Source organism: Eleutherodactylus coqui, chromosome 5 (genome assembly GCF_035609145.1).
Source record: "Eleutherodactylus coqui strain aEleCoq1 chromosome 5, aEleCoq1.hap1, whole genome shotgun sequence".
In the NCBI taxonomy this organism is placed as follows: domain Eukaryota; kingdom Metazoa; phylum Chordata; class Amphibia; order Anura; family Eleutherodactylidae; genus Eleutherodactylus; species Eleutherodactylus coqui.
In genome coordinates, this window is record NC_089841.1 from 225,507,262 (window position 1) to 225,533,919 (window position 26,658).

At 47.8% G+C, this 26,658-nt stretch overlaps 1 protein-coding gene across 3 annotated transcripts in view; it reads right to left on the minus strand.

Annotated features, from left to right (window-relative positions):
* The window catches only part of PSIP1 (PC4 and SRSF1 interacting protein 1), a 38,141-nt gene extending 30,074 nt beyond the window's left edge, over positions 1-8,067 (minus strand). The window contains exon 1 of one of the 3 annotated variants that reach the window (XM_066604287.1): positions 7,756-8,067. The gene's annotated coding sequence lies outside the window, so the exon portion shown is untranslated. The remainder of the gene's footprint in view (positions 1-7,755) is intronic. The other 2 variants (XM_066604286.1, XM_066604284.1) reach the window with 2 other exon arrangements.
* Between the last annotated feature and the right edge of the window lie 18,591 nt (positions 8,068-26,658).

Below are 26,658 nucleotides of genomic sequence, written 5' to 3' on the forward strand. Positions count from 1 at the left end.
ATTTGATTTGCAGACCTTTTGGCGCATGCTCCATTTCAGTGCGGATCCTGCACAGACGGCTTCCATTAAAGTCAATGGAAGACGCCCGATTTACGGACAGGCCACGGATTCTGTGGGAAAGCCGGAGTTGGGGAAAAAAAACTCCACTGCACTTGCGCAGCGGAGTGCCAGCCGGCGCTTCCACACACATTTCCAGGGAAAAAAATGAAGACCCAGACGGGTGAGTAAAAGACCTGCAGAGTCCTCAGCTGCGGGCAGGGTCAGATTCCGCTGCGGGCTCCCGCATGTGGAATCTGATCCACCAATGGATAGGAGGCCTATGGGTTCTTTACACGGGGCGATTATCGTCCAAATGGAAACAACGAATTTGGGTGATAATGGTCCCATGTACACGCGGCCCCCAAAAGTGCACTGAGCAAAAATTCGCTCACCTGTCAGAGTGCCTTTGCTTTTAGTAGAAGTATAAACCAAGTGACTATCGGGCCATGTAAATAGGAGCCAATGAATGTGTGATTGACTCTTCATTACTGTGAATGGATGCAGGCTGGAACAATCACCGACTGCTCTGCTCCATTCACTTGAAGGACTACTGCTATGTAATAGGCGGCAGCCCGTAGGACTGTCAGGCACCTATCCGTCGTCCCATGTAACCTTTAACTCTCCTTATTGAGAGCACACGCAGGCTCAGCCGAACCCAGGGGGCATGTGTATAGGAATAGCTGCCAACCAACAGTCAATGTGTATGACCATCTTTGGTGCTGTAGGGTGTAATATACCTGATTAACAACGCAGACAGAAGAATGGCACACATTCTATCATTTAATCAAGTGGCTTCCTACCAAGCTGAACAACTTTTCAGTTCTATGAAATGGGCTTATCACATCCCTAATAACCTGCCTCTTTCAGATGAGCTGACACTAATCTGCACATTTAGGCTTGATGTGGTTGACCCACTTCTAGCTGTTGATGAGCTGTTATTGCAGGCCGAGTCTCATGCACTACAATGGAGTTTAGCTATTAACACCAACCCGGGCCATGGCACAGTATACTGAGGGGTCTGCCTCCAGCATGCCCTATAACACTAATATGGGGGATAAGCTAATCACTGGGGGGGGGGGGGGGCCTGGGGGGGCAAAACCCTGCCGATCTGCTATCGATAACCTATCCTAAGAAATGTCCATCAACAGATAGAGGGGTTGTCCTACTTCTAACGTCACTCAAATAACGGACAAATCGTGGTCACAGATCTATTCCTCCCAACTGCCCACGGATAGCTTTGGTATGTCTTATCCGAATTAAGGATTAGCTATAATGAAATACACCGCCCCTGCCCCCCTCCCAGGTATCTGAAGAGGAGTGTGGGGGTGTTTACAGACATCTACACCCAGTAAAGGGGTTGTCTGGTTACCAAATATCGTTGCCCCTATAGCTTCAGCTATATTAAAACAGAAAGAGCGATACTTGCCTCTCCTCTGCTTTGGAGATTCAGTGCTGTACCCCTGCCATCCTATTGTTGTGAAAGCAGTCACCTGAACGCCGCAGCGTCACCACCCCTTCACCTGGCATCAGCACTCACATCCTAGACATCATAATGCCAAGGGCTCAGAATGGTGACACTGCAGCGGTGCGGTGACTTCTGATGACATCATCTTCCACAACAAACATCGGGAGGCCGCCAGCGCTACTGTACTGGATCCCCAGGATACAGGAGGGGTAAGTACTGCTCTTTTTGTTATTTTAACACAGTTAGTGGTGTAGGGGCAATGTGGTCCAGTAAACAGACAACCATTTTAAGTCTTCAAGATCAGACGGCTTTCATTTAATGCTTAAGGGTTTCTGTAATGCCGACTTCACAAGGTCCCGACAGTGGCACCAGGGACAGAGACTTCACCAGCTAGGCGAGTATTGATCTTTTCCTTTTATCAGCAGCCTTGGCTGCGCTGTCAGCTGTGCCGAAAACGTAGCCAAAACGCTGGCATAACGCATGCCAGCGCTGCTGAAACCGGGCGGAATCTGCAGTAAACGCAGTGTTGAGAAACGCTGCGTTTCTGCAAATGCCTGTGAGGGAGGCCTTAGAGTACGTTTCAACATTGTGGATTTTCCACAGTGTAAAAATCTGCACCACTTGGTGGGGATCCGCAGCAGATTTCAGCCCTTCTATTCAACTGAAGCCTGTTGCAGATGCACAGCAATATCTGGGGACGATTTTGACACCGATTTTGCAAATTCGCCATGAGGGAACATATCCTGATGATAGGTTATCAATTTTAAGGCTAAGTCATCAATAGTTGATCGACCAGGGTCTGCTGTTCGGGATCCCAACTGATCAGCTGTGCGGGCGCATGCTGTCAGCGCCGCAAAACAGAGGTCGGAGCGGAGTGGAAGACTCTATGCCGACCTCTGTGTAGTGGCCAGTGCTTGTATCTGCAGGCACGGCTCCCATTGAAATCAATGGGAGCCGTGCCTGCAATTACAAGCGCCAGCTTCGGCTCTGACCTCTGTGTATTTGCGGGGCTGATAACATACGCCCCCCCCCACAGCTGATCTGTCGGGATGCTGAGCGACAGACCCCAATCAACTATTGATTACCTATCCTGAAGATAGGTCATCAATTGCATTTCCCTGGAAACCCCTTTAATTTCCATGTTGTTTTAAAAATCAGGGTATTAGTGTATCTTGACGCCACCAGAAGCTGGGGGTTTGACAGGGAGTACGCCCCTGACACACCCTCAGCTCCCGATAGGCTCAAGAGATGAAGGTCCTGCTAGCACAGTGTGGACTGATGACTGCCTGCCCTGTTGCCTTAGGCTGATGGTGACTTCAATGTTACTGGAGTAAGCTGGCAGCATTAACATGTAATAATGAGAATTAACCCTCAGCCTAAGGCAGCAGGGCAGGCAGTCATCAATGCAGACGCTGCAGCCATCAGTATCCCCGGCTCCCAGGCGGCCGCGCCTCAGTGCCGAGTTGCGGCAGCCGGCACAGAGCCCCTGCTCTATGAGGGCCGCTGGCTGGCTGCGCATCTGTTCCGCAGGTTGGCGGCTGACTGCTGCGGGCCGGAAGCAGACGTAGCCTCTCAGTTCCCTACACCAGATCCACCCCCTTACCGCTGCAAAAGTAGACGATGGCCACGCATCTTCTGCTCCGCCAGGTGAGCAGCTGGCCGTCATCCACCGCAGCTTGTGTTTTCCCTGCGGCCCACTCCACTGCTCATCCACTGCCAAAGTGGCCACTGGGCACGCATGTGCTGCTCCATGCCCAGGACACCCGGCCGGCCAGCGACTCCTCTCTGCTACATCCCGGCTGCGCTGAATGCTTAGTGGCCTTCCAAGACCTACAGCCCAAGCTGATAATCAGCCAATCACTGACAGGGGGAATCACCCCACTGTTAACCTTGACTCCACCAGGACTTCCTGGTGGCATCAAGATACACTAATACCAAAAATCTGTAACTGCAAATTTGAAGGAAATATGCAGCAAAGCCTTCAGCAATAATTAGCAAATTTTTTTCTTTTTCATTGAGGTCAGGGGAGAAAATCTGCAACAAATCTGCACAACAAACAACAAAATTAACATTTTAAAACCTGCAAAGCTCATTCTGAAAAGTTCCACAGCATGTGAGAGGTTATGTAAGGCCCCACACGAACGGCCCTGTCCCCGTCCGGCAACTGCGCGTACCTTTGATTTTCTACATCGCGGATATCTGCAGTGGCTTGCCATTAGTTATGCTCAGTTTAGATTTTTTGAAATCTTTGTTTTTTCTGCACAGTCAGCAGGCGATGACGCGGGTACCCGAGACCTATCCCCAATGTCAACTGCAAATGGGCCACGGGTTGACAGCTTCTACTGACTTCAAAGAGTGGAAATCGCACAAAATTTAGAACATGCTGCAATTTTATTTCCACAAGCAGAAATTGCAATCACCGTCTGCTCATCTGAGCGGACATGCAAATGTTCTGTTGTTTAAATGAATGCGGAATACCGCAAACAATCCGTGCCGGAGACAACCGCTCATTCCGCAATTCAAACCCGGTCGCGAGACCAGCCTAAGACTTCAGCCTTGTACGGTACTGCAGGTTCTACCTTCGGAGTGTCTGGCTAGTCTGGTATATGTTGGTATACCTTCTTCATGTCGTATGGAATTGTCTGCTCTACTAGTCCATACAAAAGCATGCAGTAAATATACCCCACCGTACACCGTATACAGTTGTACCACAGAGACCATGGGCACCAGACACTGCTGTGTACCACTACATGTTATGGGAAACCTGATGTAAACCTCCGGTGGGTACAGCCAAGCACACTGTATAAAGGAGCCTAAGGATTCCTACATGCGGACGAGTGCGATATCCTGCCCCATGGATGAAAGGTGTTTGTGCCAAAACGGCTTCCCATCACTTCAGTCCAGGAGGATCTGCCAGTGCTTCCTACTGTTTTCAATGGGAAGCCTCGCTTGCACACCCCAGGCCCTGCAGTGTTTTACCACCCATTGAAAACAATGGGCGAGGTGTTTTGAGGAAACTTAATGACCAAAGATAGGACATGTCGCAGTTTTTTCCATGGTCCGCGATGCAGAGGGGAAAAGAAGAAGAAAAAAAAAGAAACAAAAATGCCTCGTCAGTTTTGCATCCGTGTGAAGGCAGACCGTGTCATGTGAACATACTTAGTGCGCACAAAATGCATTGAATACAACCCATTCGTTTCAATGGGTTCGTTCCCATAAGTGTATTTTGCAAACGCATTAATTGCCCATTTCAACAAACGGGAGCCCCATTGCGGGGGTTATTTTTTTTGCACATGCAAAAGATGCACACTGAGCACGCAAAAAGTACAGTAAAAACGGGGTGGGGGTTGGGGTTTTTGCACAAGCGCGCACAAATATGCAATGCCCACTGTGCAAATATGGGGCGCAAATCTGCTTACGCCCATGTGACACCGACTTAAAGCCCCCTTCACACAAGCGCTGTGTGTTTTTGCCTGAGCACTGCGTATCTGCGGAACAAGGCTTTTTTTGGACACGCATTGACGTATTTTACGGCACACTTTGCGCCCGCAGGGCATATTCTTTTGCACGCGGCGAACAAACAGACACCGATGGAAACAGCCAATGACTCTAATGAGTTCTAGATGTGTTCTTGTTACAGCGGAGTTACACAGAGTACTACACATCTCCTTGCGTATTGTGCGCATATTTGAACCCCCCCCCCCCTATTGACTTTTATAGGGACCTTTGGTGCGCAAATGTGCGGGAAAATAAAGCATACTGCAGGTTTTTTTGTGTGACTGAAATATACAGGGAAAAAAAGTGCATGTGAATGGGACTATTTAAATCAATGGGCTCTATTCTCTGCGTATAAGGCATGTAAATTTTGTGTGTGCAAATAAGCCTGAGTGAATCTAGCCTGAGGGCGCATCCACACGGGCGGAAGCTTATGGCGGTTTGTGAATATTTAGCATATTCAGGAGCCGATATACACCGTTGCGCATATGTTTTTCTGCCTATTGGCGGCCCTTTGAATCGTGTTAATATGCAGCGTATTTATGCGCGTAAAAAAGAACGCAATAGACGTCTTCACTGCGTAATACGCTCAAGTGACACAACCCATTGATCGGCGCTATTTACTGCATTCTGTGCGCGCAAGAAAAAAAATGTAGGAGATCCCATGGATGTCAGGCAGGAATATGCAGGTTTCCGGCGCATTTACGCCACAATATTTCACCATGCCCTGCGGATATGAAGTACAGTAAAATACGCCGATGCATGCTAAAAAATAGCATTGTTCACCCAGCAAAAGTGCTACACTCATGCGCGCTCAAATACGCGCACTCTCGTGTGGGGGGGCTTAGACCTCACATTCACGGGCGAGTCGGATTCCACGTGCGAGAACCCGCAGCAGAATCCCCCCCTGCCCAGCAGAGGACCCTGCGTAGCTCTCTTCTGCCGGTACATCTGTACTGCGGACGGTCGGCGCGGCTCGCCGTCGGACATGTGCAGCACAGATTTTTTTTTTTTTAAATCTCCCGCGGGATCCATGGCCATTTCGCAGCATCAGTGGGCTGCAGATCGGACGGCTTCCATTGACTTCAACGATCCACACAGAAATGGCGCATGCTGCGATTTGTTTTCTGGACCAATAGGTCTGCATGTTTTGATTAATTTGCGGACGCCCACGTTTCCCTATGGGCGGCTTGAAGCGTGGATTCCACAAATATAATCCGCCCGTGGACGCTGGGCCCGAGGCTGCTCACGCAGGCGGATTTTTACAACGATTTAACGGACTCTTCAAAAACACGTTTGTTAGAAACCCCGGCGCTTTTTGAACATCGTTTGCTCTATTTTAGTGATTTTTAACGCAGCACGAGCCATTCCAACGACGGGTGCGCTAAAGAAGCTGTCGAATACGAGGCGCTCGTACCCGCACCCGTCTGAGCGCGGCTGTGCTGGCAGGCCCCTCTCATGCCAACGGCCGCGATGTTACTGACGTTTACGCATCATTATGATGGGAGATGAGGTGCGGTAATCACGGCAGAGCAGACGGCGCTCGGAAACGTGTGCGAGTGGCTGCAGGGCGGGCTCACACCAGCGTACTTTAATCACGTATTACACACGCAATGTCCGTGTGCGCACGATACGCGGCGAAGCAATTGATTTTCACTGATCCAGTCACATTTGCGTATATACGATTCGCATAATAGACGTGTAAAAGAGAACGCAGCGTGTTCTATTTTACCGCGCATGACACGTGATGGAGCGCTGCTGTCCTCTGCGGGCGTGTAATAAGCGCTGTATACACACAATTACATTGCGCACCTGCGGCGTTTATACGCACCGTTGCTAAGCAACAGAGCGGGACGTTTAAAAAGAGAAGAGAAACCAGTCAGACGATTTACGTAAAAAACACGCTGTAATGCGCAGTCCGAAACCGCGCCGTATGCAACGCAGTGCCCGAGGCCACCCCCCCCAACCCCCAGCTTTTTACCATGCTCATCGCGGCGTTTCAAATGCTGCGCTAAACGCCTCCATTGATTTTGCGGGGGTGACGCAGACCGCTGCTCAGACCATCAGCGTTAAAGTCGCCATTTGCGACCGCTGTCTGCTCTGCATTAGCGCGTTTTAACACGGCGTCAAATGCGTTCAAAAACGCCATTCGGAATGGCGGTAAACCGCAGCATTGGAAAACGGTGTTTTACGGACGCTGTGCGCGAGAGTGGCCTGAGGCTTCCATTTGCGTAATTCGCACCCAGATAGTCACGCCGCGCATTTTTTTTCTTCTTGGGAAAAAAAAAGGAACTTAAGGAAACGAACCCATGGGAGGAAAACCAAATCACAGGTCGCTGCGTATCACGCGCATATTTACACTGCTGCGAAGAACCGTAAAACTGCTCTCGTTGCCCGTAGCAACCAATCACGGTGCCCCCTGTGAAGAAAAATTCCTGTCCGCTTGCAGCTCTGGCACGGATGCCAGCCATGCACATCACTCAATAACAAAAGCAGACACACCCCCTGGCATGTTTACCCAGCGTCACGTGACGGGCAGAGCTGCGGGTGGCATCACCAACTACCCAATGGTGGCGGATAGCAGCACTGGAGGGGGACAAAGCTGGCATGCGGCCACTGGCACCCCTGGTGTGCCAGCACGAGGTGCCAGTGTGTGCCCGGCCGCATCATGGCGTCCCCCCCAGCAGCTGCGGCCCCTTCCTCCTCCGCTCTCCCCGCCAGCAGCGCTCTGTCCCCGGTGTCATGGCAGCTCTTACCTCTCCCGTGTTGTTACCGCAGCCCGTCTGCTCGGCTCTCCACTCCCGCCTGCTCGGCTCTCCTCCTCCTGCTGCTGCCGTCTCCTCACAGCCGCACGGGGGAGGACCGCGCGCACTCCGCTCCCGCCAAAACTGTGTGCGGCTCGGGCCGCGGGGTCAGGCAGCGCCGCGCGCGGCCGCCGCAGGAAGTGGCGCAGCCGGGCGGACCGGCGGGGTGTCAGCGGCTGTTCTCAGGCTCTCCCCCCGCCTGGCGGCTCGGTGAACCCCCGTGTGGTGGCGGTGGTGCGGCCCGCCTCTCCCCTCCCTGATGTAGTGTCGAGTCCAGGCGGGGAGACGGTCTGCCGCGGGATAGGATAGAGGGACTTTGGTTGCCAGGGGCAACAAGACCGGAGGCCTTGGATATTTAGAAGGTCTTGAAAAATAGACCAATTTTTTAAAGGAACTGATTTTTTTTTCTTTTTTAGTCTTTTCAACATTTTGGTGGTCGGCGGGGGGTTAGTTGGACGGTACTTACCTCCCAGCGCAGGGGACTTATTTTCAGCGAAGGGCCACATCCGCCTCAGGCGGGGTCCACACGGGCGCAGTGTGTGTGTAGACTTTCTGCGCCGACATTCCGCCCGTGTTTTTAATCCCGAGATTGCAAAAACCTCCACACACTGCGTCCAGGCCGCGCTGAAAGTGAGATATGGCGCGGAAATCACAGACGCGGCACGGCAATTCTTTCTCTGTTTTCGCAGCCGCCGCTCTCCTCTCTATGGGCAAGGAGGGTCGTAGCGGAATGCAGGCGCTCCAAAATCCGCGGCTAAAGGCTGCCGGCTTTAAAGCTGCGCTTATCCTGCGGAAATCTTAGGTTTTTTTCATTTGTCGTTCCGTTTTTTATTCTATCCCACGTTTCCCTATGGAGCCTCCTTTTTATCGCAACGCAACAAAACGTGTTGCGATGCAATTTTTAACATTAACCCCTTCCCTCCCCATGACGTAAGGATACGTCATGGGAGCGGGGTACTTCCCGCAAAATGACGTACCCTTACGTCATAGGGATAGCGCGAGATCATAGCAGATCTCGCGCTTTTCCTGCGGCGGGAGCCGTCTGTCAGTGATAGCCGCTCTCCCTCTGCAACAGCGGGGGGCATCTGAAATCTACATAGATCACGGCATGGGAAGGTTTCACAGAGGGAGCGCACTCCCTCTGTGAAGTTTGCTGGGCTCTCGCGATATAATCGCAGAGAGCCTGGCTGGTTGCTATGGCAACAGGACGCCAGATACCGGCGTCCTGTATTGCCATAGCCTCTGATCGCTGTATAAGCGATAAGGCATAGCAGGATAGAAATCCTGCCATGCCTTATCACAGCGATCATCAGTGCTTGTCGCTTCTATAATGATGCGTACAATACGTTGCACATGCTTTTGACTCCGCACGGAAAAAAGCGTTTAAAAAAACGCTAAAAAACTGAGGCAAAATTAACATTTTTAGAGTTTTGCCTCCCTAAAAACGCAATAAAGTGATCAAAAAAGCCGTATATACCCCAAAATGGCACCAATAAAAACTACAGTTCGCCACGCAAAAAACAAGCCTTTATACGGCCGCGTCCACGGAAAAATAAAAAAGTTATGACTTTTGAAAAATGGAGATGAAAATTCGCCAAAAATTGTTGCGTCCTTAAGCCCAAAAAATCAAGTGGCTCTTTTACAGGCGGCAGCGATGCGATGTGAGATTCTAAAAAAAAAACAGCATTGCTGACACCCAAAAATCGTAGGGTCAAAAATGCTATTTTTCTCGCGGCAAAATCGCGATTGCCCGTGTGAACTAGCCTTATGGTGGCCTTCAAAAGGCCGATTGTCGTTGTAAGGCTGTATAGTAAGTGTCCACAGTAATAATAGGGTACCAGTAGTAATAGTGTCTCCTATACTAACCCCAGTAAAAATAGTGACACCTATATCGTGTTTTCCCCAAAATTAGCCTAATTTTCGGTGATGCTTGAAATATAAGCCCTATCCTGGAAGTAAGCCCTAGTTACGCTACATTGAATACATACCTAGCTGGCTCAGTCCAGGTCTCTCCCACTGCTCTATAGAGGGGAGGGGACTTATTTTGCAGCGTTTTCAGGTAGTTTATTTATTAGAGGTTCGGCACTGTTCCCGTATTTCCCGGCTGCCCACACATCACTTCCTGGTTACGGGATTCATAAATCCCGCCTCCAGGAAGTGATGCCTGTGATTGGTTGAGCATTGCTCAAAGAACCAATCAATGCAGCACTGGATAAACCAATCACAACCAATGCATTGGTTCATTCAGCGCTGCATTGATTGGCTGAGCAGCGGTCGAAGAACCAATCACAGTCATTATTACTGATTTATGAATCCCGTAACCAGGAAGTGATATGAGTGTCCGAGGACTACGGGAAGTGAGTCGGAGCTGTGGAGAGCAGCGGGAGGGACCTGGACCGAGCCTGCTAGATAAGTATAATAAGACCTAGCGCCTCTTTTGGGGCCCGTAGTAATAGTGGCCATGATAGTAATAGGGTTCCCCATAGCGGCTCCAGTAGTAATAGCTACCCCAGTAATAAAATGGACACCCATAGTGATCCCAGTAGTAATAATAACCCCCATAGTGACCCAAGTAATTTGAATGACTTCAGTAGTAATAGTGATCTCCAGAGTGAACCCAGTAGTAATAGTGCCCCATATAGTGGTCCCAGTAGTAATAGTGGCCCCAGTGGTAATACCTGACCCCAATAGTGGTCCCAGTAGTAATAGCACCCCCCTATTGGCCTCTGGCCAGGCAGCATCCCTACAGGCATTCCACTCAACCAGCCTGCAGCCTGGTCCAGCAGTGGCAGTGCAGACTCTGTGGCCACTGACCTTGCTCATTGGCATCTGCCGTGCGCAAAGGACGGTGTACGCAAATGCCGGGATGGAAGAGATCAGCGGTTACAAACTGCGCTGCCAAACCAGAGCTGCAGGTTGGGTAAGCGGAATGCATTTTAACTCACTGCATGGGCGGTGGGCCACAAAAAATGAGTTGGTGGCCCAGATTTGGCCCAAATCTGTGTGTTTTGTGTGCGCCCTGGACTCTTCGCCATCCTAAATCAGCGCAGATGGTTTGGGGATATGTTAAACCGAGGCACTTGGGGTCTAAGGTCTCTGTAGTATCTCTCCCTCTGTACTGCCCCTCTGATATTGTTCTTGTGTTCGGCCAGGGTGCTTGTGCCATTTTGAGTCACCAGACTTTCCAGTTTTATTTTTTTATTTGCTTTTCTCTAACAACTTTTGGGCCTTTCAACAGTTGCTGGAATTGTGAACAACAGATGGATAACTAATTGCGGGTGGCTTTTGGGCGACAACTCAGTTCCCACACTGCATTGGCGCTTTGGATGGGAAGTATGTTCTCATGCGGACGCCGCTGTACTCCGGGTCCCGATATTTCAATTACAAACTTTACTTTTCTGTGGTTCTTTTGGTGTTGGCAGACAGCCAATATCAGTTTGTTCATATGGAAATCTGCGCCTTTGGTAGTACGGCGGATGCGTGCACACTCATGGCTTCCCATATGGGCCAGCGCCTGAAGGGAGAGGACTTGCTTTTACTTCCCCCATGCAACCTTCCCAGAATGGCTGAACCACCAGTTCCATTTGTGATTGTAGCCAACGAGGGGTTTGGACTAAACCTGCACGAAATGCGTCCCTATCCTCGCTGCCATCTGACATCTACTCGGTGTATATTTAAGTTTCGGCTTTCACGGGTCAGATGTTTTGTTGAATGCACATTCGGCATTCTTGACTTAAGGTGGCGCGTTTTGGAGAGCACCCCTCAGCTGGGTCCTGAACGTGCTGTTGGGATCATAAAGGCTTGTGTGGTCCTACACAATTACTGTCATATAAATGATGGGCCTTACGAAGGAGAGGTGGAGACCAGGCATAGTGTCCTATCGCAACCAGCTGCTTTACTGCCCGTGGGTTGGTCAGTGCCCTCTGAACTGCGTGTACGGGACAAATTTACAGGCCACGTTATGTCACCAGAAGGCTCTACCGTCGCAGCAATCATGCCTGGAGAGTCATACCTGAAATTGTGTTTCTGACCTGTTTACTGATGCTGCCTACCCTTAACCCTACCTCAACGCATTCCCGTACCCTTTATTTCCTGCACTATGTGTTCCACCCCAAAAAATGCAAAGCCAGGATTTAGCCACTTCGAACCTGAATGTTTCTTTATGTTTTGTGTTTATTTTGCTTTCCTTTGGACAAGCTAATTAAATTTATGCCTGTTACCTGTGTCTTTGTGATTGAGCGTTACTCCGACGCAACATTGTAGAGATGCATGTAAACGCCTGTCAATCATCGATGGCACGCTCTTAACTGGCGAACCTCCCTTCAACCGCGAAAAATCATTTCTAGGCACAAATGTAACGGAAGGGATTTGGTACGTTAGAAGCAGTCCTCAGATTTAACTTTAACGCTAAGGGTGTACAATGCACCTCAGCTTTAGACCATATCGAAGCCCTTTTAGTACGTCTACTGCTAGGCTGGCTGGCCGCTATACCGATGACGTACTGAAATGTATATGGCAAGTGTGAGCAGTGTATGCGACTTATCTCTTTTGTGGCCATATTGATTACATCAGATGGCAATATTAGTCTCATCAATAAGTCTCACTGTTTTTTCCCATGATGATTGACATTAGCTAGTCTACCAATGAGGTCAAACCCAGGGATGCTTACGTAAACCAACTCTGCCCGAGACATGTTGCAGGGGCCTTTGGACAGGCCTTGCTATACTGTGTACTCCGGCAGCATGGAGTTTGTATTCTTTGGGGGGAAAAGGAACAGTTGTTGTGGTAATTTTGGCCAAGCCATGACTGAGAGATGAACCTGTGTTTATCTTGCTGTCCTGGATAATTAAGTATTTTGTTGGGGAAACAATGTCACACAAAACAGTGTGTTGCCATTGGCACAAGTTCCTCCTGCCACGCAATATGTTTGTGGGTGTTTATAAGGGTGTTCCCTTTGGCCATTTGCAACTCCTGCACTGCAGTTCTGCTTTCGTTTTATTCCTAATCAGGCATTTAAATAACTCCAAAGGTAAATAGCAGTCTGGAGGGAAAGTTTAGCCAAAGAAAGGCTCCCTTACATGAGGTTACTTTGGCCCCCTTAGTCGTCCATCAACATTTCAGTCATATTCAGTAATATTCAGTCATATTTTGCTGATCTTGCCTCTAGAAAAAAATTGAATTACAAGCAATCAAAATATTCTATGTTCCTAAAAATTGGATAAATAAAGACTAGAGTTCATCCTGCAAAAAAAAAAAAAAAAAAAATCTTCATAGAGCTCCATCAATGGAAAAATACAAATGCTATGGCACTTGGAATGCAGTAACGCAAAAGCAAATCTTTTTCTTTTACAAAAAAGTGAAACATAAAAAAACTGTATAAACTTGGTGTCTCCGAAATCATGCTGAGGCCGCGGTCAGACAAGCGACTTTTTTTTCCACGTGCCTGTGTGGCAATAAAATAGCGTCTATTAGGACCAGTGGTTTCCTATGCAATGTTAACAGGTCTGTCTTTTAGCGGTGCAAAAGATAGGACATGCATGCCTTTAATGTGTGCCGGTAAGGTCCGTGTTGCACGTAAAGACATTGTGTGATGTCTGTTAATCCCCATGGGGAGCCCCCCCATCACTGAACACTGTGGCAGCACTGCCACAGTGTTCAGTAATGAGGGGTCTGCAGCGGGCACAAAAGAATCCCCTGTCACAGCTGTGGCAGAGGACTGCAATACTATCCTTTTGCTTTCAATAGGGCCGGGGCTGCTGCCGCTCCATTGAAAACAATGGGATGAAGGCAACCCCTGCAGCAATGATTTTCGGGGGGTGGCTTGAAATGTAAGCCCTAACCTAAAAATCATTCCTAGCTGTTAAAAAAAACCCCAAAAACTCAGGTAGAAGCGCTGTCTGGCTCATCTCCCCGTCCCCGTCAGTCTTCATCTGTATTCTGGTGGCCAGGGATTAAAAAATCCCTGCCTCCAGAAAGCACTGCCTCTGATTGGCTGAGCGCTGTGACCAATCAGAGACAGCACTCAACCATTGAATGACAGATGATCCGGACGGTGCTTCTAGGTGAGTTAATTTTTCTTTGGCAGCTAGGGATGATTTTCAGGGAAGGGGCAGCGTGTGAGCGGTTGCGCAGAGGGGCCAGTGGTTGAGCGCAGAGGGGGCAGTGTGTGAGCGGTTGCGCGCGAGCGCCAGTGTGTGTGTCATGCAGGGCCCAAAGAAGGATGAACACATGGAAAGGGAAGCGCATGTTAGCCAATAGGGGCCAAGCCATTACACGCGACCAGTAAGATAGTAGAAGCAATACAAACTTCCCCTTCAAAAAAAGAGCCTAGTTTGCACAAATGTGCAGCGCTGCCCATTACAGCTTGAACATCTAACCAAAAACATGAGGGAGATTCATGCACAATTTTGGGCTGGGTTTGGCCCAGACTGTGCTTTTAAGGCTTTATAATTCTGCATTTTCTTGAACTTTCGCATCACACAAAAATCACGAGATTTTCTCACCAGTGAGAAGCCAACCTTAGGGTATATTCACACAAACAATTTTTTCTATCCGGTTTTGGTTTACTATATAAAAAATGATTTAAAAAATTGCATATGTGGTATTGATGCATTTGTAATGACCAAGAGAAAAAGTTAGTACATCACTTTGTAGTGATAAACAAAAAACTAATTTTTAAAAACCCAATCAGAGACAGCACTCAACCATTGAATGACAGATGATCCGGACGGCGCTTCTAGGTGAGTTAATTTTTCTTTTCTTTGGCAGCTAGGAATGATTTTCAGGGAAGGGGCAGCGTGTGAGCGGTTGAGCGCAGAGGGCGCAGCATGTGAGCGGTTGAGCGCAGAGGGGGCAGCGTGCGAGCGGCTGCGCGCGAGCGCCAGTGTGTGAGCGGCTGCGCGCGAGCGCCAGTGTGTGAGCGGCTGCGCGCGAGCGCCAGTGTGTGAGCGGTTGCGCGCGAGCGCCAGTGTGTGAGCGGTTGCGCGCGAGCGTCAGTGTGTGATCGGTTGCGCGCGAGCGTCAGTGTGTGATCGGTTGCGCGCGAGCGTCAGTGTGAGCGGTTGCGCGCAAGCGTCAGTGTGTGAGCGGTTGCGCAGAGGCGGCAGCGTGTGAGTGAGTAAATTGTAGATCTTCACTACTTCCACAAGTAAATTGTAAATCCCTATTAGGATGAGCTCCATGCCTGGCAATGCCATCCAGTGTGTTATTTGTGCAATGTATGCAGTCCTTGATCAGCCCATCGAGGGTGCATACTGTTGCGCAAGATGCGTGCACGTCGCACATTTAGAAGCCCAAATCCTGGATCTAAATGGGCAACTGGCAACACTGAGAGCCATGGACATCATGGAAAGGAGTTTGGTGCTCACTGAGCAGGCACTCACTGGGGTAGAGGCGGGGGCGGATGGTAGTACAGAAGAGCAGGGGGAGCAGGCAAGAAGCTGGGTGACAGAAAGAAGGAGGGATAGAGGGAAGAGAACCAGGGAGGCTAGTCCTGAACTGGCACAACCCAACAAGTTTGCAAAGTTGGCAGCACGACATGCCCTCTGAACGCCAGGGGGATGACTGCTCCAGTGAGAAGACGACGGGGAGCGTAAGGCAGGCTAGACAGGTCCTAGTGGTGTGGGACTCAATTATAAGGGGGACAGAGATGGCGCTCGAGTTCGACACATCGCGGATCAGATTCATAGATTACTGGGAGGGGCTGGTGAGGATCCAGCGGTCATGGTGCACATTGGCACCAATGAACAAATTAGAGGTCAATGGAGGGCCCTCAAAAATGATTTCAGGGACTTAGGATCCAAGCTTAGGGCACGGTCCTTCAGGGTAGTTTTCTCGGAAATACTACCTGCACCTACGGCCACAATAGAAAGGCAGCAGGATCTTAGGGAAGTAAACAAGTGGCTCCGGAGTTGGAGTAAGAAGGAGAGATTTGGGTTCCTGGAGAACTGGGCTGACTTTGCTGTCGGCTACAGGCTCTACTGTAGGGACGGGCAGCATCTTAATGGGGAGGGTGCAGCTGTGCTGGGGGAGAAGATGGCTAGAAGGCTGGAGGAGTGTTTAAACTAGGGACTGGGGGGAGGGTAAAATGAGGAATAGTGGGGTAGCCAGTGTAGCTAGCGACCTGGGTCAAAGAAATGGGAATGGGGGTCGAGCGGGGGGGGGGGTTAGTACAGTTAGAACTGTGACGTTAGCCATTAGCACGTATAGCAAGGAAACGAATTTAAAGAACAAAAATAACTATATCAATTGTATGACCACAAATGCACGAAGTCTGATTGGTAAAGTGGGTAAGCTTGAAGCAAGAATGACAGATGAAAGTTATGATATAGTTGGAATAACAGAAACATGGCTTGATGATAAGTGCGATTGGGCGGCCAATTTACAGGGGTACAATCTCTTCAGAAGAGACCGAAGAAACCAGAAAGGGGTATGTCTGTACGTCAAATCGAACTTAAATCCGAGACTACGGGAGGATATAGGGGTAGGAGACGAACAGGTGGAATCTCTGTGGGTAGAAATAAAGGGAGAAAAAAAATAACAAAATCTTGATAGTGGTCTTCTATAGACCACCAAAAGTAGCAGAAGAAATAGAAAACTTACTATTAAGGCAGATAGAAGAAGTGTCAAACCGCAACGAAGTAATTATCATGGGGGACTTTAATTATCCGGATATAATATGGGAAAATGAGACCTGCAAATCTCACAGGGGTGATAAGTTCTTGAGAGTAATTAAAGATAATTATCTGAACCAACTTGTGCAGGAACCAAGGAGAGGGAGGGCCATTCTGGACTTCGTACTAACCAACAAACCGGACTGAATAAAGGGGGTACAGGTTGAGGGGCACTTGGGGAACAGTGACCACAATATAATAAACTTCCAGCTGTCATTCAATAGGAAGCCTTATCAGGGAGCGACAAATAAACTAAACTTTAGTAAGGCAAAATTTGATCAGCTTATAGCTACTAATCAGTAACATTAATTGGGACAACATCCTCAAAAATATCAGTACAGAGGAGAAATGGGAAAAGTTTAAAAGGATCCTAATCACCTTGTGAGCAGTTCATTCCCTTTAAAAATAAAAGAATCTCAACTAAAAGGAAACCAATGTGGCTCGACAAGACGGAAAGAGGGGCAATAAACAAAAAAAAGAAAGCGTTCAAACTACTAAAGCAAGAAGGCAGCAAAGAAGCGCTAAAATCATACAGGGAAAAAAACAAAATATGCAAAGATAGGATCAAAATTGCCAAGGAGGAGGTTGAAAGACGGATCACCAAAGAGAGCAAAAACAACCCGAAACTATTTTTCAACTATATTAACAGCAAAAGGATTTGCAGGGAGAGCACTGGCCCTTTAACAAATAATGCAGGGGAAATTATTGATGATGGAGGGAAGGCAAATCTACTAAATAGTTTCTTTTCAAGCGTATTCACAAACGAAAAGGAAATGCCACACGAGATACAGGGGAATAAAATAAACCCCTCGCAAAATATGTCATACCTAACGCAAGGGGAAGTGCGGAATCGATTAAAGAAGATTAAAATCGATAAATCGCCAGGCCCAGATGGAATACACCGAAGGGTACTAAGGGAACTAAGTGATGAGTTAGCTAGGCTGCTAGACCTAATATTTCTAGACACTATCAAGACCGGTGTTGTATCATTGGATTGGCGCATTGCCAACGTGGTTCCAATTTACAAAAAGGGGACTAAAAGTGAGCCTGTTAACTACAGGCCGGTAAGTCTCACTTCAGTAACGTGAAAAATTTTCGAGGGGATTCTGAGAGACGCCATCGATGAGCACCTCAAGGAGAACGAGGGAATAACTCCTCACCAGCATGGATTCATGAAGGGTCGCTCATGTCAGACAAGTCTGATCAGTTTCTACGATGAAGTAAGCTCTAAGCTGGACCTGGGAGAATCTATTGATCTCGTATATCTGGACTTCTCTAAAGCCTTTGACACCGTGCCGCATAATAGACTAATATACAAAATGAGACAGCTCGGATTGGGTGAAAACGTGTGTAATTGGGTAAAAAGTTGGCTCAGTGATAGAAAGCAGAGGGTGGTAATAAATGGTTCGTGCTCTGATTGGGCCACCGTCACCAGTGGGGTACCACAGGGCTCAGTATTAGGCCCCATTCTGTTAAATATATTTATCAACGACCTGATAGAGGGGCTGCACAGCAAAATTTCAATATTTGCAGATGACACAAAATTATACAATATAATTAATGCAACGGAGAACAATGTACGGCTACAAACGGACCTAGATAAGCTGGGGGCTTGGGCAGAAAAATGGCAAATGAAGTTCAATGTTGATAAATGTAAGGTTATGCACATGGGCAACAAAAATGGATGTTACCAATATACACCTAATGGGGCACTGCTAGGGAAAAGTGATATGGAAAAAGGTATTAGTGGATTGTAGACTAAACTGGAGTAACCAATGCCAATCAGCTGCTGCAAAGGCAAATAAAGTTTTGGGATGCATTAAAAGAGGTATCGGGGCGAAGGACGAGAACATTATCCTTCCATTATATAAGGCACTTGTCAGGCCCCACATGGAATACTGCGTACAGTTCTGGTCACCGGTGCTCAGGAAAGATGTTACGGTATTGGAGGGGGTTCAAAGAAGAGCAACTAAGCTAGTACATGGAATGACAGGACTAGAATACCCAGAGAGGCTATCAAAATTGGGACCATTTACTCTAGAAAAAAGAAGGTTAAGGGGCGACCAAATAACCATGTATAAGTACATGAGGGGACAATACAAGGATTTCTCCCAGGATCTGTTTATACCCAGGACTACGACGGTAACAATAGGGCATCCACTACGCTTAGAAGAATGCAGGTTTCATCACCAACATAGAAAAGGTTTCTTTACAGTTAGAGCAGTTAGACTGTGGAACTCTCTGCCTGAGGACGTAGTGATGGCAAAATCCATAGAGGAGTTTAAAAGGGGACTTGATGTCTTTCTGGAGAGGAAGGATATTATAGTTTATAAATCCTAGTTTCATTGTTAATTCAGGTATACAGGCAGGTAGGAACTATTAGGGGTTGATCCAGGGAACAGTCTGATTGCCATTAGGGAGTCGGGAAGGAATTTTTTCCCCAATAGGGCTAATTGGCTTCTGCTCTTGTGGTTTTTTGCCTTCCTCTGGATCAACAAAGCAGGAGGCTAACAGGCTGGACTAGATGGACATTGTCTTCATTCAGCCTTACGAACTATGTTACTATATTTCAAGCTACCCCCCGAAAATCATTGCTGCAGGGGTTGCCTTCATCCCATTGCTTTTACGGGGCAGCCGCAGCGCCGGCCGCATTCAAAGCAATGCAATAGCATTGCGGTCCTCTGCCACAGCTGTGGCAGGGGATTCTTTCATCCCCGCGGGAATTCCCATCATCACTGAACACTGTGACAGCGGAGCTGTCAGTGTTCAGTGATGAGGGGACCTTCGTGGGGAAGCTGTGCTTCTACAAGCACAGCTGCTCCAGTGGATGGGCATCTGAAATTTTGCCAGTTGAAGGCCTGTATAGACTATTTTGAACACGTTAAAAAAAAAAGCATGGTGTATTTTGTACGTCTATGGAGCCCCTTTTTTTTGCGCGCAAAAAAACCACTCGTCTAACCAAGCCCTGACCCAAAGAAGACTGTTATCACATTATTTATTTTGCACATTTTACGTCGTAGAAATAAAATCTGAAAAACATGGCAGAATTTCTTTTTTTCCCTCCAGTTCCCCCATTAATTTTTTTTTTTAATTTGACATTTTCCCACTGTAGCTGGGGCATCCATAGGAGCCCAAGTTACAGGGGAAAGCAACCCCTGTAGTGACATTAGTCACTGGCAGAGCTGGCACGGGTATAGTATGACCCTCCAGCTCTGCTGTAGCAGGGAACCCGGCGGTCATGTGACCCCCGGGCTCCCGAAGTGAAAGTTACATGTTACTTTCACTTTCTAGTACACAATGCTCATTGAACACTGTGTACTCAGGGAAGCAGAAGGCTGAAAACGTTAAATACCCCTCCTACCTTCTCCTCCAGGTTATCAGCTGTTACTAACAGCTGATAACCCCCGTTCCTGCCTCTGATTCATTGCAGAGCAGGAGGCTTAAAGCGCTGCCGTAATTTTACATACGGTGGTGCTTTAAGCCCAGGACCAGGTGCCGTAAATTTACTGTGCCCGGTCCTTAATGGGTTAAATAAGTAATGCATTGCAATCGGAATTTTATGGATGCAGCAATACCAAACATGTATTTTTGTTTTATTATTTAGATTCTATTATAAATATGACAAAATGTTTTTTATATTTAAACTTATTTCGCTTAAACTTAAAGGAGTTGTCCCACGCCGAAACGTTTTTTTTTTTTTTTTCAATAGCCCCCCCCCCCCCGTTCGGCGCGAGACAAACCCGATGCAGGCATAAAAAAAACAAACCATCCAGTACTTACCCGAATCCCCGCGCTCAGGTGACTTCTGACTTACCTTGTGAAGATGGCCGCCGGGATCTTCACCCTTGGTGGACCGCAGGTCTTCTGTGCGGTCCATTGCCGATTCCAGCCTCCTGATTGGCTGGAATCGGCACACGTGACGGGGCGGAGCTATGAGGAGCCGCTCTCCGGCACGAGCGGCCCCATTCAGAAGGGAGAAGACCAGACTGCGCAAGCGCGTCTAATCGGGCGATTAGACGCTGAAGATTAGACGGCACCATGGAGACGGGGACGCGAGCAACGGAACAGGTAAGTGAATAACTTCTGTATGGCTCATATTTAATGCACAATGTACATTACAAAGTGCATTAATATGGCCATACAGAAGTGTATACCCCCACTTGCTTTCGCGGGACAACCCCTTTAACTTTTTAAAACTTATTTTTACTTTTTTTTTTTTTTAATCCCCATAGGGGACATGAACTTGCGATCACTCCTGCAGTATGATGTAATGGCGTCGTATTACATTATACGGTGATCTGACAAGCACTTTCAGAATGCCCTCGGCTGCCACGACACCCGCACGGCAACACGCAATCTCATCATGGGGGGGGGGAGGCATATGGGACCCGTGAACATTGGTCGTAAGTCACAAGGGACTTCGGCATTTGAAATCTTAACAGCTCTGATGAGAGTAAATTACTTGATTATGAAAAGTGACCACTTTAGCCCCTTTAAAACCGGAGTGTTTCAGTCCTAAAGGACCAGACATTTTTTCGTGATTTTACCCATGAGGTGGTTTTATGGCACTAATTTTTTTTCTTGGCCTGCCAAAATAATTTTTGCTGCATTTTCTTTTCTTATTTTTGTAACCTTTTGTTTTTTAACATCTTTGTTCCCCATGACGTCATATAGGGCCTCTTGTGGACATACACTCTGTGTATTTTCTTTTTCTTATTTCACACTTTTCCACGGTAACTGAGGCATCCATAAGAACCCCAGTTACAGGGTAAACCATCCCCATAGTGTGACAGTAGTCTCTGTTACAGCTAGTCAGGGGTCTGCTAAGACTCTTCTGCTCTAACATGTCTTTGGTCTCTGGTGATCGCTGGGTCCCCTGCAGGCAACAGCACTGCCGCTTCCTGCATTCTCTACATATTGTGCACTGAGTACTATGTAACTTGTACAGGAGAAGGCAAATGCGGTTAAAAAACACTTCTGTCTTCTCCATCACGTCCTTTGAACTCAACTTGCTCCTGCTAGATTGCAGAGGCTTTAATTGCATGCCTTATATTTACTATCAGCTGGGATTAAAGCCTAGGATCAAGCAATATATGTTTACGGTGCTTGTGCAATGTGCGACAAGAGGAAAGAGGTCTGCACTCTCTGAGCAGCATCTAAGGGGTGGTGATAAGTGCAGAGCTCTATGTAATCTTTCATATAGATGCAGGTAGACAACAGTATATGGACAACTAATGGAATTAGTAATTATCCAGTACTGACTGAGTGGGACCATCTGAAGATTTTGTGATCTTTGCAGCTTGCAATGCTGTGCCTGTGTTGGCTGTTTGGTGGAAGCAGGGATGGAAGGAACGCTTGGAAGGATTTCAGGTCGTGACGACAAGTGCAGGCTTCTCTTAGTGTAGGGAGTGATTGATCAGCTGCACACAGGGTTTCTTGAATTTGTAATTAAGCTTCTTTAGTTACGAGACGGGTGGGGGTGGGGGTGGGGGCGCCATAAGATGGCTTCACCTGGCTGCAAACAACCTCTCCCCTCCATCTCGCTCTCTCCATTGACTGCCTCTTTCCACCCTCTCAACACTTTTACAATTGTCTATTACGCCACAGATCAGGGGAACTGGAAATTTACCATCCCTCTCCACTCAGAGAACTTGCTTCAGCTCGGCTGCGGTTAGCTCCGCTCCTTGACCAATCAGGGAGCTTCTTTTTTCTGCTGGGTCAGGTGATCTCAGTTTTCCCAAGTCCTTCCTGCATAAGGGAACTTTTCCCAGGTCCTTCAACAATTGTTTTACAGTAAAATGACTAGTTAAATTAACTATTTGGTTCCCTATTCTGGCCCTATCTTCTTATTAAATGAATTCCAGCATCACTACCCTTTGCTAAATGAGCTGTAGCTAGGACAGTTGCTCTTGACTTGCAGTTAAGTAACTCCAGGTCACTACACTTGGTCCTTAATGGGTTAACTCAGGAAGACTGTTTATAAAAAAAAACTACTCCACTGTTAATGAACAAACATTTTCATACAACTTTGTCACTACCTTTAATTCGGGATATAAGTTGGTAAAGAGTATTTTAATAAACCCTTGGCAAATCTTGCAAGCCGATCTGTTACTTATAGGGAATCCCGGTTGTTAAGTGAATTTTCAATAACCCAATATATGAAAGGAGTTTGTGTCATGTTTATGCACAGGTGTTTATGGGTATAAATTATGCAGCTTTTACCTTCTTATTCTGTCCCCCATTTCTGATGTTTCCCCATATTGCTATTTTCCAAGATGGCCGTTGCATCCCTGCTTGTATGCAACTTGAAACTACATTTATCCCAATTTCCTGTTCTGTATTTCCCACCTGTGTGCATTCCCAATAAGTGCTGCCCTGCTATGGGTCAGTAATTCAGTCCCTTTGAATAGAAAAAATGCCGTCCCTGGTCTTTCTTACTAAGCAAGCCTTGACTGTAGCGCTGAAATGCCTACAGGTTGAATCCAGGGCAACCTCTGAATAAACACTTCTGAAGTGTCAGAAGATAATGGTTTTTAGAACTACAGACACAAAATCCAAAGCAGAACCGCATTCCAAACTTAATATACTTATTACAATGCCCTTACAATCTTCAGTAAGTGGGAAGAACTATACAGCCTTTGTGTAATCGTATAAAGCACAGATGGAACATTACCAATGGTTTTATGTTACACAGTGTGTCTAGACACTTTGCTACCAGGCATGGTTCGGATTATAGAAAATTAACGGTTACTATCGATCAAATTTCCTCACAATGTCTGGGTAGCTTTCACAAATTACGATAAAGGGAGTCCTATTGGATTTACAAACTTCATGCACTCTTTCCCAACTGGCTGAACAAAGCTATGAAAATAAATGTTTAGTCGTTCATTATTATCCCTTATTAGTCATTTATCACTTGACAATTTTTTCCCCCTCCCTTCAGGTTTTCTGTTTGATATCATAAATTGGTTTTAACCACTTTAATTCAATAAGGGTCATAAACCTCTAGTGCAGTCACTGGCCAGTTGCTTAATTAATCTAATTAATTAGACACTCCCAGCTGTAGGCTGTTGCATGTTTTTAAGAGTAGCATTCCCTTCACAGGCAGGTGCGTGTGTCCTGAATGAAGTGTGACCTGGATCAAGTGTTTTATGCAGTTATACAGGGCAGTTCAACAGGGCAAGAGATAGGTAGGCCGCCTAAACATCTTTCACTTCACCACCATCAGTACTACTGTAGCCTTTACCCTCATCTTTAATTTTTCTTTGAAAACTACTTTCAACGCCCACCTCTGGTGCATTCTATTCATATCAATCTCTCTTGCCTTTCTTTGCCCATGCACTGTTTACACTCACTCTTCATTTTCTTAATACGCCTCAATCCCCTGAAGCCACTGAGAAACATAACAGCCACCCTCATAAAGCTCTTAACCACCTGCTCACCCTCACTATTCGTAGGGAATATTTCTCCCAATCCTGGTCCACCCTTAAGTACTCCTAACTATCACCCCCCACCTGCCTCACTGAGACACCCTTCAAGTCAATCATTAGTTCATGCATACCATCCCCTGTCTCCTTTCAATGTGCACTCTGAAATTGCCAGTCAGCATGCAACAAATTTCAAACCGTCCACCACTTTTTCACTGCAAATCTCCAAACCTGCTAGCTCTCACAGAAACGGGGATACAGCAGTCTGACACTGCCTCCCCTCCTACGTTGTCTTACAATGGCTTGCAGTTCTCCCATACCCTAAGACCGGAAAACAGACAAGGTGGAGGAGTAGATGCTCTTCTCTCTCTCCGCAATGCATCTTCAAGGTCATCTCCCTGGTACCCTTACTCACCTTCCCATTGTTTGAGGTACATAACTTACATCTTTTCCGTCCGCTGTCCATGCGAGTAGCAATTATCTACCACCCCCAGGCCGTCCCTGACTGTTTCTGGATCACTTTGCCCTCTGGCTACCCCACTTCCTATCCTAGAAAATCTCAACCCTCATTCTAGGCGTCTTTAACATCCCCACCAATGACCCCATCTCCCTCTCAGCTTCTATCACTCACCTCCTCTCTTGGTATCTCACAACTCACAGCCTCTCCAACTCGCAGAGATGGCAACACTCTTGATCTGGTCTTTCTCCGTCACTGCTTCTCACTTCACTAATTCCCCTCTCCTGTTCTCAAACCTAACCTCCTCTTTTTCTCAATCAAGCATCCTAGCATCTCCCCAGATCCTCCTACCCACCGTATGTACAGGAACCTTCAGGCCATTCATACCCAAAACTTCGCTAGGGCCCTACAGTTTTCTCTGTCCCCTATATCTCTCCTCTCTTGCCCTGACCTGGCAAAATATTGCAACATTATTCTCAAACGCACCTTAGATAAAGGCGGTGTCCCCCGTGACTCAAGCCATCCGATGCAGACCATGACAACCCTGGCTCACGTCTCAAACTCATTTCATGTGCTCTAGGTGTGCTGAATGGCTGTGGAGAAAGTCACAAAAGTCCGGAGACTTTCTCCACTTCAAATTCATGCTCAGAACCTACAACCTAGCCCTCCACCATGCCAAACAAGTCTACTTTACCTCTCTTGTCTCCTCAGTATCTCACAACCCTAAATGACTTTTTGACACTTTTCACTCCCTCCTCAGCCCTACATTGCAGCCCCCTTGGACACATCTCAGTGCTGAAGAGCTACCTGTTTACTTCAAAAAGAAAATTGATGGCATCCGGCAGGAAATAACCTTCCAATCCCAGATTAACCCTGACCCTAGTTCTTCAGTACTGCATATAACTCTTGCTCACTCCCTGTACTCAGACCAACAACAGAGAAATAAGTCTCAGGATTGCCTTCCTCTGTTTCCCCCAGCACCTGCACTAGCGACCCTCTTCCCTCACACCTCCTCCAGTCCCTCTCCCCGGTGGTCATCTCACACCTCACCACTATATATCTCTCCCAATCCTGGCCCTCCCTCCACTGCTCTTAACTATTACCCCCTACCTGACTCACTAGGACACCCCTCAAGCCCCACTGCTAGCCCATGCATACCCTCCCCCAACTCCTTTCAATGTGCCCTCTGGAATTGCCAGTCAGCATGTAACAAACTCCCCACCATCCACGACTATTTTACTGCCCATTCTTTTAATCTGCTCGCTCTCACAGAAACGTGGATACAGCCGTCTGACACGGCTTCCCCTGCTGCACTGTCCTACAATGGCCTGCAGTTCTCCCATACCCCGAGACCAGACGACAGGCGTGGCGGAGGAGTAGGTGCTCTTCTCTCCCCGAAATGTACCTACCAGGTCATCCCCCCTGTACCCTCACTCACTTTTCCTTCATTTGAGGTACATATGCTACGGCTTTTCCGCCCGCTGTCCATGCGAGTAGCAGTCATCTATCGCCCCCCAGGTGCTGCTCGCCTGTTTTTGGACCACTTTGCTGCCTGGCTCCCCCACTTCCTATCCTGCGAAATCCCAACCCTCATCTTAGGCGATTTTAACATCCCCACTAATGACCCCATCTCCCCATCTGCCTCTCAGCTTCTTTCGCTCACCTCCTCCCTTGGTCTCTCTCAACTCACAGCCTCTCCCACTCACAGGGATGGCAATACTCTGGATCTGGTCTTCCTCCGGCTTTGCTCTGCTTCCAACTTCACTAACTCCCCTCTCCCACTCTCAGATCATAACATCCTCTCTTTCTCTGTCACACTCCCTAACATCTCTCCACACCCACCTACCTATCGTACCTACAGGAACTTAGAGGCCATCCACACACAAGACTTTGCTGAATCCCTACAGTCCTCTCTGTCCCCCATCTCTCTCCTCTCCTGCCCCAACCTGGCTGCCGCTCACTACAACACCGCTCTCAAACATGCCCTGGAAGAAGCGGCGCCCCCCAGGACCCGAGCCATCCGATGTAGACCACGGCAACCCTGGCTCACACCTCAAACGCGCTTCATCCGGCGGTGCTCTAGAAGTGCCGAACGGCTGTGGAGGAAGTCGCAAACGTCTGCAGACTTTCTCCACTACAAATTCATGCTCAAAACCTACAACTTCGCCCTCCACCACGCCAAACAAGTCTACTTTACCTCTCTCGTCTCCTCACTATCGCACAACCCTAAACAGCTCTTTGATACTTTTCACTCCCTTCTCAGCCCTAAACCGCAGCCCCCGGTGACGGATCTCAGTGC